Below are 19,525 nucleotides of genomic sequence, written 5' to 3'. Positions count from 1 at the left end.
TTCACTAGTCAGTAAACGACGCTGCATGAGGGCAGGCAGGTCACTTCCTTAACTGTGTTGAATTTCTGTTCAAATCAATCTCGTGCGAGTAAGATAGCACACCATCATCGCAATCGACTGCAACCTCTTCCGTGGCTTTGAAAATTCCATGCCCTACGCGATTGCCGCTTCCTGGCAATCGGATTTCTGCTAGCCGCTTTCCACTGTGTTTCTGACCCTGAGTTTGAATTACGCTGATACAAAGCAAACTCTCAAGTTATTTTTTAACCTCTGATTTCTCTTTCCAATTGTCAAGCCAGTCTCCAACTGATAAGATATGTACAGTCTTCCGGAGGTGTTTTCATGGATTTTTTGGGTTGCGGCAGAAATTTTAGTCTCTGCTTATCAGTTTCAACTTCGAAAGTTTCTGGTGAACTTGGCACATGCTATAGGGTAACCTGATGTCAGATCAATAAACGAGCAGTATTTTGCCTTCATAACAGCGGGGGTTATCGTTGCTTGTTATGAAAAGAAAAATAAATTATATGAAATCACATGGGTAGAATTTGTCGTCAGATACCATGAGAAAGACTGATTTGTTATCGACCTGTTGTACAAAACACAAATAAATAAATAAATAAATAAATAAATCAACGAGCTGCGAAGAAACACTCACTCCTTGCAAGTAATGAAATCACGTGACAGCCTTTACAACAGAAACTCGGAAACTAGAGCAAAGATATATTAAGAGACAGTGCTTGCTGGAATATCATATCATGTCAGATTTATTATTTTCGATGCAAAAAGATTCGGAACACATGATTATAAATCTGACATGATATATTTCTTTGTACGTAGTTTGTGTTGTGTAGATTTTGGACAGCTCTGTTCTGCTCAGGACAGCTACACGAATGGAATTTGTTCTAAAGAAATGGCTATCCGTTCAAAACGTTTTGCTACTTTCTACATTAACTCGAACGAGTGAATGTGCCACGTTTCCTTGCGTGGAGGGTGCACTGATTTCAATGCTTCTGATGAATCTTAAATGCAAAATTTAAAATCAATAATCGAGGTAGTAACTGGTGTCTCAACATGTGAAGTATGCAGGATGGACTACAACTGTGCGCTTCGTCCAACGCAAGACTAAGCATAAAAGTCGCGCAACATGTAGTGCGATAAGTTTGAACTACGCTGATACAAAGGACATGATAAGAATCAAGAATATTTTACCGCATCTGCGTATGAACCCACATATAACCAATAAAATATGACTGGTAGAATGTTATGAGAAACAACTTGGATATTTAAGTATGCGTTCAGCTTCATACTTTCTCGCAATGAAGTCCCGAATAATATTTGGTAGAATATTTGAAGAAGGCTTTTTGCACACACTTTCCTCTTGTTTAGATGAAGTTTGCATTAAACCATCATCACCGGCGCACATCACAGGCTCACGTGAGCTGAAACTCCCTCATTCTGTAAGCGTTAATTCTTCTTAACCTCCTGGGACAGACGAAGTCCGATTTGAGTAGGGCAGTACACCTGAAGTAACTCACATTTGATCAAAGATGCGACATGATTGCTCGTGAACCTGAAGCTAAATTATACATTTCTCGAATTAAGTCTACAAAAATCCTTGCCTGCATCGACTGAGCTTTTCCTGCAACAAGTTGAATGTTTACGTCTCTCTGACGGTTGTGTTCGCAGTATCCTGCTGACAACGAGAGTGCAAAGATTCTTGATGATGACAAGAACAGACATGCGATCAGCCAATAAATGAAGAATAATGACCAAAGGCGCTGGAGATGTTGATGTGCTCAGTAGCCTGAACTCCACTGATATTTTGCTATTCCGTGCTTGGGAGGAGAAGTGGCGAAACCGCGGTTGTTCTTTGAATACTGAAGATCTTTTCCAATAAAGAGGTCAGAAGTCTGGAAGGACACGCCATACTGCACTGGTTGACGTGCTATTCCCTTCCCTTTTAGATGCTCAGGCGTAAAGCATGAACATGGCTTGTAACTTCTGATTGGTCGCTGCTTGTTCAATTTTGCAGCTCCACAGCCAATTCGCTATATCCGTCATTGTCAGGATAGTCATATGACGTCTACATACCTTTTGATAACTTTCATGCTTTCCTTCATCGTGTTTAAGTAACGCAAAGAGGTATATGGTTTGCTGAGAATGAAGGGATTGCAATCCTGTTTTTGCGAATCGCTATGAACTCAAATCGACATATGTAACACCAGATTTTTTTACTCATCCAACTACAAATATGCGTGTTTCATGCACCATACCTTTGCCAAAGAAAGGCGTTGGTAAGAGTTAGTTTACGAACCTGAGTAATAACGTAAACATTGTCGAGGTAATTGCAGTATCTGTCCCGAAATTACTTCACTACCACTTGGGTTATGCGCTGAACTCTGGATAGACTGATATCAACTTGTTCGATACGTTGTGCCTCACGGACACAGTTTTCTCTTCAGATTGAGCAATGATCCTACGAAAAGCCTTTGGAATAATAACAAGTCTAAAAACGACGAACTGCTACCTATTATTTCAATTTGAATTGGTGTCATTAAAAGCGGAGAGATCTCCTTTACATTTTGATTGAAAATGATATTTTCAGTCATCATCTGGTAGACGACCCGCCTGGGTAGCTGGTGTTGGCGTGATTCGCATTATTGCGTTGTCCCTATGCAAGGTGTAGTTGCAGTAACTCTATCTCAGGCTGATGGTAATGGCTGTGGGCTTGTGCATATATGTTTCAACGAGGCTAGTTTTCACAAGCTAGGGCAACGTAGGGTCGAAGAGGACCGGTTGTCAACTTGTATCAAAATCAGTTCTTAAGGCATAAAGATCTACTCAAAGTTCTTTGGTAGATTGGAAAAAAGAATTTGAGAGCAGACTTGAGGAGAGATTTTTAGGTTTTTATTTCATATCAATTAAATCAATATTGAATTTTTGAGGGATTTTCAAAACTAGTGATATTCTTGATTGGTTTAGATTTTGAGAAATAAAAGCATGTTTGCAAATTTGAGGATTTCTTGAGGATTGTGGTAAGTATACAAGTGAATTTTAGGCAATGTGTTGGTGTGCTAGTTATAAATGTGTGTACAAAGTTTGAGATCAATCAAACAATTAAATCAAAGTGTGTGAAGGTTTGTGTAGGTTAAGGTCTCAAAAATTGGAGTTTGAGAGTTAGTGAGTATTTTTAAGATCTTTAGCAATTTGTTATTTGGATTGAAGTGATTTTTTTTGTATGGATATTAGACTCAATTTTCAGTGTTAAGATAAAATTTAAAAGCAATTCAATAGTTAAAGAAGGAGGTATTGGTGCTAGAAGTTCAACATTCAAGTTGGAGCAAGAAGCTATATAATATCTAATTGGATTATCTTGTATTTCTCTCAATTGATAAGTGTGATTGATTTCATCTTTCTTGTACTTATTCTTAACTAAGATATTAAGAAAGGTGCAAATTTTGTGTTGATATCAATGGTTTGATCATTACTTGATAAAGTACCAATTTGCTATAGGATTTGGTTTAAGATTTGTTTATAGTTTGATTAGGGCCAAAGATTTGGTCTAGGATTTGATTAGGATTAGGATTTGCTTAGGATTTGGTTTAGAACTTGAGTAGAGATTGTTTAAGAATTGTTTAGGATTTATCTAAGTTTTAGGATTTTATTAGGGTTTCAATTAGGATTTGACCTAAGATTTGGTCAAGGTTTAATTAAAGTTTTAATTAAGGTTATATTGAAGTTTTTATTTTTAGAATTTCTTTAAGGTTTTTTATTTTTTAAAAAATATTTCTATTTATAATATTTTAAAAAAGATTATTATTATTTCTTTAAAGATTTATTTTTATATTTTTTTATAATTTCTTGTTATTTTTCTTTGAAATTAGTTTGGAATTTCTTTGTGTTTCTAATATAACTTCTTTTAAATTTATTTTGAATTGATCAAAGTTTCATTAGGATTATTAAGGTCTACTTAAGGTTATTTAAGATTTTATTAGACTTGATAGGATTGTTCTTGTATTTCTACTTACCTTCTATAACTAGACATTTGGTGCATTCTTACATAACACAACAACGTAAGGGGCGCCAAATAAAAATTTCCATTTCAATTACTTATTTCATTTATTTTGATTTGAGGCATTTATGTTCCTACAAAGAAAATAGAAGCATCTTCTTTAAAAAATAGTATTAAGACTAAACCTTTTATTACCTTCTTATCATTTATCCTTGTTTTTTTACATCTTTCTACTAGGCCCTTCTATAACAACATCCATGTATTCATTTTTTACCATATAGCCATGTTACCTTCATGACATTGTCAAAAACTTGGATACTTAAACCCAATTGAGAACCTTGCAGCCACTTTTTAGATATTTGTATATATTCAAGGCATCTAAGTGAACAATTTATAAGTAATTGATATAGACATGTTTAGAAGAAAATTATCAATAGGTTCAAGTAAGAATTATCTCAAATTACCAAATATTGATACCTAGAGAGGTACGTGGTTTCATGCTTCTTTTGTAATTTTTTAATTTTTTTTTTGATTTGATTAAAGCTTGATTAATATTGTTAAGGTTTAATTAGAGTTACTTAGGATTCTATTAGAATTAGAATCTTGTTGTTGCAATACTCCTTTTATCTTCCACAACAAGGTGCTTAGTGCATTCTCAAGTAAGGCTTCACATAATACAACAATAGGTATTACTAAAGTTGTTTGTCATAAGCTATGTGTGATGTGCCGTTTGTGCGTGTTATAATGCATCTCTGAAAAAAGTTTAGTTGCTTGTCCTATGACAATTAATCTTCTTCTAAAGGCTCAATTCCATGCATGATTTGTAATAGGATATCTTTTATTATTAGATATGTAACATATTCCCTCAAGTTTGCGACTCTGTCTTTAAATCATTGTAGGAAGGTGGAATGTGCCTAAGTCATTGGGCACAATATATTTTATGCTTTGTTGAGGTGAGCTGTTATTTCTCTTTTCAACTTAAGATGGTGGTTGGTGTGTGATGGATGTCTACATGGTTTGAAAATAATTGGCTAGGTCCCTGAGAAAGAAGTCACAATGACAGAACGGTTTCTACTTTGAAGGGCATATTACCTTGCAAAAGATGTTTTCCTATGCCTACATGGTCTTGAATTTGGTCTCTATTTTGTTGAGGCACTTATGTGAGGAATATTACTTATATTTTTGTAGCTCTATGCATATATCTATAGCTACTTATAATGTGGTTTGATATGCTCAATATAACACTATTTTGAGGTTGAACTAGCCTTCTTTGAGGTTATGTTCATATCTTTGGTACTATATTTATAAGATTATTATATATTTTAGGATGTCTTAGGACATATTCTTGGTGATGGTGCATGGACTGCCCATATTCCAGAACATGCTTTTTTCTTGTACTTTTGTATCATTGATAAGTGCAAGGAAGGTGTTGTAGAATGTAACGTCCTACATAATATTGAGGGTTGTTAGATTTATAAGCTTTTTGATGGTCGTATATTTCTTTTTAAGCATGTGTAATCTTTAGGCATACAAAAAAAAAATATTGTGCCATTTTTAGAATCTAGTTCGAGCAAAGGTTGTAATAGCTATCTTGTTAAATCTTACATTTCTATTCTCTAATAGAAAAGCCTTCTCCAATCAAGAGCCATCTTGTGGCAGAGATCTTGAGACAAAGTTACAATTGCCACAACTTTACAAAATATCGGGTTAGCTAAGTTGTCACAAAGATACTTAATTATTCTAATAATTATCCATATAATTAAATAGAAGTAGATGAAAGTAAATTTATTTTATAATATTTTCTAGAGAAGCTTTTTAGAAGCTATATAGACTCAATTTTGACTTTACATAAGTTTGTAATTGATTGATAGGTTAGAAACTTGGTCAATAAGTTAACCACATATTGACAACTTGCCATACAAGTTAATAATATGGCACATATGTAATAAAAATTGCCTTAGAAGTTAAGATATGTATTTTTCAAAGTCAATACATTTTAGAGGTCTTATAGGACATTATCACGTAGCTTTTAATTAAGAGTATATATGAAAGCAAGAGTAAATCCTTTCTAGTACTTTATCTTCTTTCAAAAATTTCTAATTGTTTTTTTCTTTAGTAATAATTATTCCAATTTAATATTATATCATCTTTGAGTGATTTTTTGATTTTTTTGAGTGATATAAGAATGTACTAACATTTAAATTCTTTGAAGTTCATGTCCTTGATAGTTTAAAAAAAGTGCTAACTTATTGTTTTTATCTTGTTTTAAAAGTGAGTAGATTATTTTATTACTATTATTATATTTTGGAGATTATAGATTATCCATCTTTAAATAAATTATTTAATTTACTAATACCAATTTTTTTCTTAAAAAAAGTAGATTATCTTTTTTTATCAAAATTTTCATTTAATATTAAAAGTTATGGATTATACTCTTCTAATTTGATTTGTAGATTTATTAAGTTGATTGGGATAAAATAAAAAATCATAGATGCTACACTTAGTAGAAGAAAGAATAGATTTGTAACTATTGCAAATCTTCACAAACTTCTCAACACTTTTAGAGAAGAAATTTTATGCATCACCAACAGTAATTATAAAAAAACTAATCTTATGCCTATGAAAGAAGTTCAGAATCTATGGCAAGAAATTGTAAAATTGAAGCAAGTAAGTAAATTAACCTTACAATCAAATTTAGGAAGTTTTATTTTTATAAGTACAATAAGGTTATGGATTTGTATACCCGATAAGTTTGATAGAACAAAATCAAAATTTTAAAGATTTTTCTAACAAATCAAGCTCTATTATGAAGGAAATGAATTTGAAAAAAAAAATCCTCAATACACTCTTGTGTTACTAAAACGAACTAAAAAGTCACTCAAAGATGATATAATATTGAAGTAGAATGGTTATTGCCAAAAATAAGTAGATTAGAAAAACTTGAAACAAGACTAATAACTAAAAAAGTATTGACAAGAGTGAAGAAGGCTTCATTCTTGCCTCTATATATACTCTTAACTAAAAGCTATGTGGCGATGTCTTATAGGACCTCAAAAATATGTTAACTTTGCAAGATACATATCTTATCTTGCAAAGCAAGTTTTTTATATATGTACCATATGATTAATTTAATTAATAAGCTATTGATGCATTGTCATAATACGTGAAGTCTTACTTGAGAATGCTCTGGTCATCATGGTGTAGAAGGTAGAATAGAAATTACAACAACAAAATCCTAATTTCAATAGCATACTAATAATGTTAAACAAGCTTTAATCAAATTTAGAGAAACCTCAAAGAAATTCCAAAGAAATAATAAGAAATCTTAAAGAAATATTAGAATGATTACAAACATATCTCAAATACATCTCAATTCAATCTTAATTTAATCTTAGTTGAAATCTTATTGGACTTCATTCAAATTTTAGGCTAAAAACTAACTAAATCTTAAATCCTAAACAAACTCAAATAAAACCTTAAGTCCTAAATCAAATCCTAATCAAATCCTAATCAAATCTTAAACCCTAAATCAAATCCTAATCAAATCCTAAACTCTAAATCAAATCCTGACCAAATCCTAAATCCTAAACCAAATCCTAATCCTAAATCAAATTCTAACTAAATCTTAAATCTTTAATCAAATCCTAATCTTAAATCAAACCTTAACCAAATCTTAATCAAAATCTAACCCTAAATCAAATCCTAATCAAATCCTAATCCTAACTCTAAATTCTAAATCAAATCCTAACCAAAATCTAATCCTAAATCTAATCCTAACTAAATCCTAACCCTAAATCAATTCCTAACCAATTCTAAACCAAATCCTAAATCCTAAAACCTAAATCCTAAACCAAATCCTAATCAAATCCTAATCCTAATTCAAACTCTAACCAAATCCTAAATCCTAAACCAAATTTTAACCAAATCCTAATCCTAAATCAAATCATAACCAAATTCTAAATCCTAAATCAAACCTTAACCAAATCCTAACTCTAAATCAAATCTTGACCAAATCCTAAATCCTAAATCCTAAACCAAACTCTAATCTTAAATCAAACCCTAATCAAATCCTAAACCCTAAATCAAACCCTAATCAAATCCTAAACCCTAAATCAAACCCTAATCAAATCCTAACCAAACCCTAAATCTTAAACCAAATCTTAATCAAATCCTAATCCTAAATCAAATCCTATTCAAATCATAACCAAACCCTAAATCCTAAACCAAATCTTAACCAAATCCTAACCCTAAATCAAATCCTAAATAAATCCTATACCCTAAACCAAACCCTAATCCTAAATCAAATCCTAACCAAATCCTAAATCCTAAATCAAATCCTAATCCTAAATCAAACTCTAATCAAATCCTAACCAAATTCTAAACCCTAAATCAAATCCTAATCCTAAATCAAACTCTAATCAAATCCTAATCAAATCCTAATCCTAAATCAAATCCTAACCAAACTCTAATCTTAATCCTAAATCCTAAACCAAACCTTAACCAAACCCTAATCCTATATCAAACCCTAACCAAATCCTAGTAATTTCTAAAATAGTTTTAAACATCAATAACTAATGAATAAATAATTGATATTAGTTCAAAATTTTGCATACTTCTTAAAAACTAAGTTGAAAACAAGCACAAAAAATTTGAAAAGGATCGAAATTACCAAATAGACAATAATTTCAAAAATGTGTTTGGGTATTGGCTATCTTCCTTCTCCAACCTTGATGCCAATCTTCCAAAGCCAATATCTCTTCTATTCACCATTCGATTGATCTCAAAATTCTCAAACACATAGAAAAACAAGCCTAATATCCTCTTACATAAATTTCACTCCAATCCAACTAGTAGATTGCAAGAAATCTTAAAAATCTTTACTAGATCTAAAAATCTACTTTTTGAGACCTTGACTCACTTAAACCTCAATAATCCTCAATTCAACTATTAGATCGAGCTAAGATTCACAACACATATTAAGCACAACTATGAATATTTATCCACAAAATTTCACTTATAGATCTATTACAAAATTCTTGAAATCACTAGAAACATCAACCTTATTTGTTTTTCATAAATCTAAGTCATCAGAAAATAATCTTGACTTTATAAAGCTCTTACAAAATCACAACAACTCCAAATTGCCCAAATCCAATTCTTATAGAAACTTTATCCAATCCACTATCAAATTCCATTTTTTGATTTGCAAAAGAACCTTGGAGTCGTCGTCAAGACTCAGTTTTGTGCCTCAGGGTCTGATTTCGATCCTAATTCATAACTGGCCCTCTCTTAGTATCAATATCTAGTTTTTCTAAATAAATTTTGCTATAATTTACTCTTAATTTCCTTTTAAAGATGCCTATATTATTTATTTTTCTAATCGACTTTGTTTTGCCTTATTTATGGTCCTACAAAGTAAGTAGAAGTCATCTTTCCAAAAAGGCAGCATTGGTACCTTTTAGTTTTACTACCCTTTTGACTATTAACTATATTTCTAAGATAATTTGCTCTAATACTTTGAACTAAGATCTCTTACATTATAATAATTTCTACACTCTTTCACCTATTAATCATGTTACATCATGACAACGTGGATAACTTGTTGACAAAGTTTTTAGCCTACCAATCAACTACAAATACATTTAAAATCAAAATAACATCTATGAAGCTTTTAGAAAGCTCTTCTAGAAGGTTTCATAAATTTAATCTACTTTTATTAATTTTTAATTACATCTATGTAATCATTTAGATATTTATTAGAATATGTATATATACTTATGACATTATCCGTCTTTCTAGGGATGAATTCCACAAAGAGCAGTCATCATGTCTTGATGAAATCTAAGATGCTGCAAATTGTATTTGCTACAAATTCTGATCTTTAATTTTTTTAAAAATGGTTGATAGGTCTTCTCAGCCATCAATAGTATCCTATATTAGGACAAAAAGACCACCATATTAATTGATTGTCATTAAAGCCTTTGTAACTTCCTTCAAATAAAACATTTGGAATTCTATCAAGAATTATTTCTATATCTAATAAAATCACCAAACATCGAGAGTCTCTTCTTAGGTCTTGATATGAAACACATTGTATCTTACAATCTAATCAAGGAAGAATATGTTCTTGAGGATCTTCATCTCAATAATGTCATCTTGAAGATTGTGACAATTGTAATATCTCATTTCATAAGTCAACAAATAATCACTTTTGGATTGAATCTATTGCTTATTGATTCTCTGTTTTCTTAGCATCATAAATATATAGAAGCTACAAAGAATAATAGAAGGTAGAATGTTATCTTCCTTAAATATTGTTTCTTTTTATAGAAAAGATTTATTATCTTCATCTTGTTTTGATGGATGTCATCAATGAAAAGCTTTAATTCACTTTACTATATTTGAAAGCTTCTTTACTAGCTTCCATATAAATTCATTAATATCATATCTGTTGTTGTATTATAATACAACTATATAGTGAAAGATAATAATATGAATCTTATTATAGAAGAGCCAAGTTAAAAGATAAAGTAAAAATATATAGATAAAAGATAGGAAGGTAGTAAAACTTTTAATAGTAATATTAGTTTTTTAAAAAAGTAGCTACTGCTTACTTTGTAAGGCCATAAATAAGGCAAAATAAGGTAGATTAGAAAAATAAAAGATAAAGGCATATGTAAGAGGGAGTCAAGAATTGATTTTAGTAGAATTTATCTCAAAATAGACAAAAATTGATACTCGAAGAAGATTGGTTACTAACCAAGGTCGAAATTAGACCTTGAAGAAAAAAATCAAGCCTTGACAATGCTTTTGGGGTTCTTTTAGAGATTAAAAAGTAGGATTTGAGAAGAGACTTGATAGGATTTTTTTAAGCATTGATTTTGAATGATTTGAGTATGTATTGATTTTGTAAGAGCTTTGAAAAGTCAAGGTTTGTATAGGATTTGACTAAGATTTATTTAAGATTTAATTAAGATTTTTTTAGGATTTGATTAGAATTTGTCTAGGATTTATTTAGGATTTGATTAGAATTTGCTTAGAATTTGTTTAGAATTTGATTAAAATTTGATTAGGATTTAAGTAGGACTTGACTAGAATTTGCTTAGAATTTGTTTAGGATTTGATAAAGATTTGATTAAGATTTAACTAGGATTTGATTAAGACTTATTTAGGATTTGACTAGGATTTGACAAGGATTTGATCAAGGTTTGACTAAGGTTTGATCAAGATTTGACAAGATTTTAACTAAGATTTAATTTAGGTTTTTATTTTAATATTTTATTAAGATTTCTATTTTAGTATATTTTTTTGAATTTCTATGTTATTTTTTTAAAATTTCTTTAAAGGATCTTTAGAAATCCTTTGTGTTTCTTATATAATTATTTTGAAATTTTAATTGAATCTTATTCATATTTGATTATATTTTCTAATCTTTAATTATAATTTATTTAAAAATCTATTAAAATTTTTAAGATTTATTATTGATTTTTTTTTTTTTTATCTTCCATAGCAAGGTGCTTGGTGCATTTTCAAGTCAAATTTCACGTAATATGACATAGTGCCAATGAATAAGATATTCCAACTTATTTTGGTACTACCTTGAAACTAAGACTTCTTCTACCTTGAATTCTTGATTATTATCTACTTTCATAGGAGGAAGTAGTATTTGTCTTCTTTTCAAGATATTCATTTTCTTATATGATTCAAAAAGAAATATGTAAAATAAAAAATGGATCTTCATAGACTCTAGTAAATATAATCAATAAGCAATATGATTGACTTGTTCACTAATAAAAAAAGGTCCAAACTTATAATAGTCCAACTTGTCACAAGAACAAATAGTCTTGATATTGTGACAAAGTAACCATATTCTTAAAACCTATGTTGAATTGTGGTTATTCCTTGCGATAAGTATCTGTATTAATCTTTTATTGTTATTGAGCTTCTTTTAACTGTGCCTTCATTATTGCATGTAGCTTTGACAACAATTTGCTAAATCTTTTGCCATACAATTAAAAACTTTTGAAAAGTCAAAAATATCAAGTTTTAGATGATAATCATAATTGGTAAATAAAGGTATTTTTTAAATAGAAGAATCTATCAAATTATTGTATGCAAACTCTACCAATAGTATAAGAATTGATCAATCATCTTGATGATAATTGATAGTATATCTCAAATACTGCTCTAAAATTTGATTCACTTGTTCTATTTGCCCATTAATTTGAAGATGAAAAGCCAAAGAGAGCTTTATATCCATCTTTAAAATTTTAAAAAGAGTTCTCTAAAATCTTGATATAAATTGAGTCTTCTTATTCAATATGATATCTTTGGACAATTTATGATAGCGATAGATGCTGTTAAAAAAAAACTTAGCCATTTTTTTGATAAAATAATCTACAACTACAAATATAGAATCATATGAACTTGAGACTGGAAGATCTATGATAAAATCTATAGAAGCAAAAGACCTTGGTTATTTTCAAATAGGTAATTGTTGAAAAAGTCTATAAAATTGATCATAAGGAGTTTTAAAACTTAAAAAAATATCACATAATTATACAAAATCTTTCACCCCCTTTCACATTTGATTCTATTAGAAATCTCTTGATATTAGCTTCAAAGTCTTGTTGTATCTAAAATATCTAATTATTGGAAAGTCATGATGAGTTTGAAGCATATGTAATTGCGCTGCACCTTTTGAAATATATAATCATCCTTCAAAATAGAATAGATTGTTTTCAAATATAAACTTGGAAGTATCATAAGATTTAATAGAATTATTTTTGATATCATAAACAAAATGATCAGAGGACATATTTGATTGAATTTTCTTGAGAAGATTGAATTAATAGATAATTTTGATTTTATTACTCAAATGTGAAAATGCTCCAATTTTTTTAAAAAATATTCTTTGTTGATCAAAAGATGCATCTCTTTCTTTTAGTGTAAGATAAGAATGTCTAGAAAGGATGGCTAATAAATCTTATTGTATTTCATGATGATAGGTGATCTTGAAATCAAATCTTGATAAAGACATGTTTCAACGAGCTTAGTGACGATTCAAAACACGTGATGATATAAAAAACTTGAGGTTCTTATAATTTGTATATATAATGATTGAATATAAAGTACCTTCTAAATGATGATGCCAATTTTGAAATGAATCCATGATTGCAAAGAATTCTTTGTCGTGGATTTCATAATTAATCTTAGTTATTAAAATTATTTTTGGAATAAAAAGCTATTAGATGGTATTTGTCATCTGTTCCTATTTGTGATAATACTGCACTTAAAGCAAAGTCTGATGCATCTATTTCTATGAAAAATACCTTAGAGAAGCAACATGATATGAGATTGGTGCAAAAATAAACTCATTTTTTAAAGCATCAAATAATGCTTTGGCTTCTTTATTCTATTAAAGTTTGTCTTTACAAGTCAAACATATAAGTGGAATTGCAACTTAAGAAAAATTCTTGATGAAGATCCAATAATAATTGACAAAGTCCAAAAAGCATTGCACCTCTTTTATTATTCTTAGAATCTTCCAATCTATGATAGTTTGGACCTTCTTTGGATCTATTATTAGTCTTCTATTAGAAATGATGTAACCTAAAAAGTCAACTTAAATAATATAAAATACACACTTTTTTAACTTGATATATAATTTTACATCTTAATTTTTTTATAAGAGATGACAAATATGAACTTCATGATCTTTTGTATTCTTAGAATAGATTAAGAAGTCAACTTAATAACAAATGATAAAATCATCAAAAAATTCAAAAAAAACATCATTCATTAAATGTTGAAAAGCAATTGGTACATTCGTGAGTCCAAAAAGCATGTCATTATATTTAAAATATCTATACATAGTTTAAAATGTAGTTTTTCATTCATCTCCATTATTAATACATATCAAATTATATGCTCTTTGTAGATTTATTTGTGTATAAATCTTTATTTAATTGAATTGATCAAAAAATCCTGAAACCAAAGGTAGAAGATATCTATTCTTGATGGTGCTCTTGTTGAGTCTTTAATAATCCACATATCCACAAAGATCAGACTTTTCTTTCACAAATATGATAAGAGCGCTAATTGGAGATTTAGAATGATGTATGAAATCTTTAGCCAAATTTTCATCAATATATTCTTTGAGTGCAGCCAACTCGTTTTATGATAGGCTATAGATTAGTCCAAATGGTGGTTGAGCTCCTTCGTGAAGATCGATGGAAAAATCATAAGGATGATGCTTTAAAAAAAAAATTATATATATATATTTTTTTCAAAAACATCCTAAAAATCTTGATATTGACTTAGAATACTACTTGACATCTTCTTACCATCAAAAATAGGTATGGTACATAATGCAAAAGACCTTTCTTTTGAGACATTATAATTATCATTTTACTTATTCTTGAAATACCTTTTCAAAATAAATCTGTAAAGGAGAATTTGAACACAAGAAAAGACTATCTGCACGAGTTTATATATTAGGGTCATACAATTAATTATCTTTTGGTTTGATAAAAACATCGAAGAATGCTACAATGCCTTCAATATTCTATCAATTCTTCTTCTAATAAATAAAATATTGCAATTGATAATTCTATCTTATGCATTCACTATCTCTTCTCTTCTCTAAACTTATAATAATAATAATATGTAATACTGTACTATTTTAAAAGACTGCATAAAACATTCTATAATCCAATCATTGGAATTTTTAAAAATTAATTGTCATTTCTAATAAATTACTTCATACAATTTCAAACTCCATAAATTTTTTCTTGTAGAATACTCTCAACACTCGATAATCAATGTATTATAATTCTCGCATTCATATCCATTCTTCACAAATATCTTCAATTATTGACTTTTCAATTTTTTACTTATAATTCAATATACAATAAATCCAATTTCTCATTTGATATCATATAAATCAAATCTTTCTTTCATTACAAAATTTTACTTCATATTATTTAAAATCTATCTATTACCCTTCTTTTATAAAGAAAATAAAAACAAAAGGTAGCACCAAGCTTACCTTGGCTCATGACTATTACAATCTGGCCCTTTTTACTTCTTCAACTAATTTATACTTACATTGAAACAGAGATTTCAACCAACATTTCTTATTTAACCACTTTTCTCAACTAAATCATCTATCTTACATCCTAAATTGATTGTCCTATTGATGATTAATCAATTTTATCAATATCTAATCAATATCCTATAAAAATTAATTTCTATCCATTCTACATAGCTCTGCTCTGAGGTGTGCAACATCCTAGCAAATATGAAATTAATAAAAAAACTTCTTCAACGAATCTTTACAATATTTTTATCCTTCTGATTTGTTTGATTGATCAATCCCAACATTCTCCATAGGTAGTTTTATTGATTCTTGTTTTAATGATAAGTCCTCATCTTTCTTTGATACTTCTATTGGCTCTCTACTCAATTGAGCTGATAAGTCCTTATTATATGCTCCCAATTCATGAACTTGAGCCTCCAATTGTAAAATCATGACATCTTTCGCTTCTAAATGGTGCTGCTTTTGCGTCATATTCTCATTCAATTCATCAATTATTGAAACTGGTGGGACATACATTTGTGATCAATCAATACTGGCTAAATCACCCTTTAATTTTGTCACTATAGCTTTCAAGGTTCCAATTTCTATCCATAATTTTTTTTGTTTCAATTCTATATTGGTCATCCAATTTTTTTTTTCTATTCCAATAATGCTGCCTTCTCTGGTTCTACTTTTAATTGACTCTTCACATCCTCCCATTCCAAATCCCATATCCAGCAATTTTGTAATAGTTCTTGTATTAGGCCTTCAAAGAGATGTTAAGTGTGTTTTTTTTTTTTTTTTTTTTTTTTTTTTTTTGCACAAGCTTCCTATTTCTCTCCAAATTTATGCTCCAATAGTGACTTGCATTTTATATTTTCTTGAATAATTCGATCTTGTTCTTTAATTTGATGGCTTTGCTTTGATATCTCTTTTTTGATTGCCTCCAGTTATTGCATTAAATTTCCATCTTCATCCAATTTATTCATCGTGAGCTATAATTAAGAAATTTAAGTATCACGGACATGAATTAGAAGATGATGCATAAACCAATAAAATTTGTATTAAAAAAAAGTAAAAAAATTAAAATAAAGAAGTACGTATATTAAAAAGAAATTAGAATGGCTTATTGCCAAAAGATAAGAAAACTTGAGACTCTTGAAACTAAACTAGAAACAAGAATGAAGTTGACAAGAGTCAAGAGGGCTTCATTCTTGCTTCTATATATACTATCTAACTAAGAGCTACATGGTGATGTTCTGTAGGACCTTTAATATGTGTTGACTTTACAAGATACATGCCTTAGGTTATAAGGTAAGTATTCTATGTGTAGGCTACATAATTAGCTTGTTCTTCAAGCTATCAACATGTGTGGTACATGGCCAACTTGTTGATCACATTTCTAATCTAAAAAATTAATTAAAGATGCCTATAAAATCAAAACAACATCTATAAAGCTTCTAAAAAAGCTTCTATAGAAGATATTATGGAATTGACTTACTTTTATCTACTGTTACCTAAATCATATAAGTAATTATTGATTTATATGTATATGTCCATGACATTACCCTCCCTTCTACGAATAAGTTCCTTGAAGAGCGATTTTAATATGTTGAAAAAATCCAAGTTGTAGCAAATTATATTTTTCACATACTTCTATCTTTTTTTTCTTCAAAGATAGTTTATAGGCCCACTTAGCCATCGATAGTTTTTCATACCAAGACAAGAAGATCACCTTGTTATTTGATCATTGTTAAGATCTTTATAATTTCTTTCAAATAAAATATTTGGAACATCATGAGGAGTTGTTCCTACTTCTAATAAAATCACCAAACATTGAGAGTTTCTTCCAAAGTCGTGATATGAAATGCGTTGTATCTTGCCATCTATTGAAAGAAGAATATGTTGTTCTTGAAGATCTTCATCTCGATTACATTGTCTTGAAAGTTGTGACAATCATAATGTTTCATTTGGCAGGTTAGCAAACAAAGGCTCTTCAGTCAAATCCACTGGTTATTGGTTCTCCATCTCTTTAGTGTCACAAATACAAAGAAGCTACAAAGAAGGATTGAAAGTAGAATGTCATCTTGCCTAGATTTTATTGCTTTTACAAGGAAGATCTTCATTTTATTTTTGATAGATGTTGTCAATGAAAAGCCTTCACCACTTTTGTTGTATTTACAAGATTCTTTGTTGGCTTTCATGTGCATTCACTAATATTATATCCATGCCAATGAACAAGATATTTCAACTTATTTTGGCACAACCTTAAGTCTTAGACTTTTTTTACTTCAAATTCTTGATTATTGTCTACTTTTATAGGAGAAGGTGGTACTTATCTTCTTCTTGGTATGTCCCTTATCTTGTATGGTTCAAGAAGAGAGACATAGAATACTAGATGGATTTTTATTGACTTTGGTAGGTATAGACAATGTACAATTGGATTGATTTGTGTAGAAATAGGAAATGATCCAAGCCTACAATAGTCCAATTTGTCACAAAGACGAGTAGTCTTGATATTGTGATGAAGTAACCATACCTTGTCACCTATGTAGAATGGTGGTTATTCCTTTTGATAGACATCCACATTGATCTTTTGTTGTTCTTGAGCTTCTTTTAATTGTGCCTTCATTGTTGCATATAGCTCTGACAAATAATTTGCCAAATCTTCCATCATAGGATTATTAGCTTTTGAAAAGTCAAAAATATTAAGTCATGGATGATAATTATAATTGGCATAGAAATATGTTTATTTTATAGAAGAATGTACTATGTTATTATAAGTAAACTTTGTCAATAGCAAAAGAGTTGTCCAATCATCTTATTGGTAGTTGATGGTACATCTTAAATACTGCTCTAAAATTTGATTAACACGCTTTGTTTGTCCATCAGTTTGAGGATGGAATACCAAAGATAGTTTTATATCTACTTTTAGAATCTTGAAAAGAGTCTGCCAAAATCTTGATACAAATTGAATTCTCCTATCTGATATAATATCCTTATATAATCCATAATAGCAATAGATGTTGTCAAGAAAGAATTTAGCTGTTTCTTCACCTGTGATAAATTTTATACATGATACAAAATGTGCCATCTTGGTAAAATAATCTACTATCATGAATATAGATTCAAAGATTGAAAGATTTAGAGATTGAAAGATCCGTAATAAAATCTATAAAAATAGAAGACCATAGTTGTTTTGGAATGGATAATGATTGAAGAAGTTTTTAAGGTCGATAACAGGGAGTTTTTGATCTTGAACAAATGTCACATGACTGAACAAAGTCTTTGACACTCTTCTACATTTGTGGCCACCAAAAATCTCTGGATATAAGGTCTAAAGTCTTATTGTATCTAAAATGTCATGCTGCTAGAAAATTATGACGTGCTTGAAGAACATGTAATCAAGCTTCTCCTTTTCGAACATATAATTAACCTTTAAAATAGAGTAGATTGTTTTTGAAGTCAAACTTAAAAGTATCTTAGAACTTAGAAGAAGGATTCTTGATATTATAAACAAGAGGATCAGAAGATATACTTGATTGGATTTGTTTCACAAGGCTTGAATCAACAATCAATATTAATTTCATTACTCAAAGATGAAAATACTTTGGCATCAAAAAAATTATTTTTTATTGATCAAAAGATGCATCTCTTTCTTTTGATGTAAGATAAGAATGTCTAAAAAGAGCGATTGACAAACCTTATTATTTTTCGAGTCAATATGTGATCTTGAAATCAAAACTTGATAAAGACATGCTCCAACAAGCTTGGCAACAATTCAAAATACATGCTGACATGAAGTACTTGAGATTCTTATGGTCCATATATACGATGATAGGATTCAAAGTACCTTTTAAATGATGATGCCATTCTTAAAATGAATCCATGATTGTAAGAAGCTCTTTGTTGTGGATTTCATAGTTAATCTTGGTTGCTAAAACTTTTTTGGAATAAAAATCTACTAAGTGAAGTTTATCATCTGTTCCAATTTGTGATAATACGGCACCTAAAGCAAAGTTTGATGTATTTGTTTCCATAAAAAATATCTTATAAAAATCGACATGATACAAGATTGGTGCAAAAATAAAAAGTGACTTCAAAGTTTCAAAAGATGCTTTAGCTTATTTGTTCTACTCGAGTTTATCTTTCCAAGTCAAATGTTTAAGTAGGACTATAATTCAAGAGATATCTTTGATGAAGATCCAATAATAGTTGACAAAGTCTAAAAAATATTAGACATCTCTTACCATTTTTAGAATCTTTTAATCTATAATAGTTTGAACTTTCTTAGGATCTATCACGAGCCCATCATTTGAAATGATATATCTTAAAAAGTCGACTTGAGTAGTGTTGAATATACACTTTTCTATCTCGGCATAGAATCCTCCATCTCTTAATTTTTATAACACATGATGAATATAAAGTTCATG

Source organism: Physcomitrium patens, chromosome 18 (genome assembly GCF_059467195.1).
Source record: "Physcomitrium patens ecotype Gransden chromosome 18, ASM5946719v1, whole genome shotgun sequence".
Classification (NCBI taxonomy): Eukaryota; Viridiplantae; Streptophyta; class Bryopsida; order Funariales; family Funariaceae; genus Physcomitrium; species Physcomitrium patens.
Note: the sequence above shows the minus strand (reverse complement) of the source record.